Source organism: Microtus oregoni, unplaced genomic scaffold, assembly GCF_018167655.1.
Source record: "Microtus oregoni isolate MIOR12 unplaced genomic scaffold, Mior012 000025F_ref0000491, whole genome shotgun sequence".
Lineage (NCBI taxonomy): Eukaryota > Metazoa > Chordata > Mammalia > Rodentia > Cricetidae > Microtus > Microtus oregoni.
The window spans coordinates 30880671-30881931 of NW_024543084.1; the positions used below are offsets into that span (position 1 = coordinate 30880671).

Sequence of the window (1261 nt, forward strand, 5' to 3'; positions counted from 1 at the left end):
AAAATAATAGAAGGAAAATCACTAACCAAGGAGTCCAACAATGACCACAATAACTCAGACATCTAGAGACCCTTCACCAGTGCAAATCAAAGAAGGAAAACACACAAACCCTAATACCGGAGTTAACAACCACTGGTCATTAATATCACTTAATATCAATGGGCTCAACTCACATATAAAAAGGCACAGGCTAAGAGATTGGATAAGCTCTCTTTCCTTTCTGCCACCGCCATGCCATCCAGACTGAGGAAGACCCGGAAACTCCGGGGCCACGTGAGCCACGGCCATGGCCGCATCAGTAAACACCGCAAGCATCCGGGAGGACGCGGAACGCTGGAGGCATGCATCATCACAGGATCAACTTCGAAAAATATCATCCAGGTTACTTCGGGAAAGTTGGGATGAGGCATTAACACTTAAAGAGGAACCAGAGCTTCTGCCCGACTGTCAACCTGGATAAACTGTGGACGCTGGTCAGTGAGCAGACCCGGGTCAACGCTGCCAAGAACAAGACTGGAGTTGCTCCCATCATTGATGTCATGCGATCGAGCTACTACAAAGTTCTGGGGAAGGGAAAGCTCCCTAAGCAGCCTGTCATCGTGAAAGCTAAATTTTTCAGCAGAAGAGCTGAAGAGAAGATAAAGGGTGTTGGAGGTGCCTGTGTTCTGGTGGCTTGAAGCCACTCAGGGAGGCCAATTAAATGCTAACACTTTCCAAAAAAAAAAAAGAGATTGAATAAGAAAACAGGATCCAACATTCTGCTGTCTACAAGAAACACACCTCAACCACAAAGACAGGCACCTACTCAGAGTAAAGGGCTGGAAAAAGGCTTATCAAGCAAATGGACCTAAGAAACAAGCAGGTGTGGACATACTAATTTCTAACAAAGTTGACTTCAAACTTAAATCAATCAGAAGAGATGGAGAGGGAAATTTTATACTCATAACAGGAACAATTCATCAGGAAGAAGTCTCAATCCTGAATATCTATGCCCCTAATATAAAAGCACCCACGTACGTAAAAGAAACATTACTAAAACTCAAGGCAGCCATCAAACCGCACACACTAATAGTAGGAGACTTCAACACTCTTCTCTCACCAATGGACAGGTCAATCAGACAGAAACATAACAGAGAAATTAGAGAATTAATGGAGGTAATGAAGCAAATGGACTTAACAGACATCTATAGATTATTCCACCCAAAGAGGAAAGAATATACCTTCTTCTCTGCAGCTCATGGAACCTTCTCGAAAATTGACC

The 1261-nt window shown here is 43.5% G+C and overlaps 1 pseudogene; it reads left to right on the forward strand.

Moving 5' to 3' along the window:
• Positions 1 to 231: 231 nt before the first annotated feature.
• LOC121463082 lies at positions 232 to 714 on the forward strand (annotated as a pseudogene).
• Positions 715 to 1261: the final 547 nt, after the last annotated feature.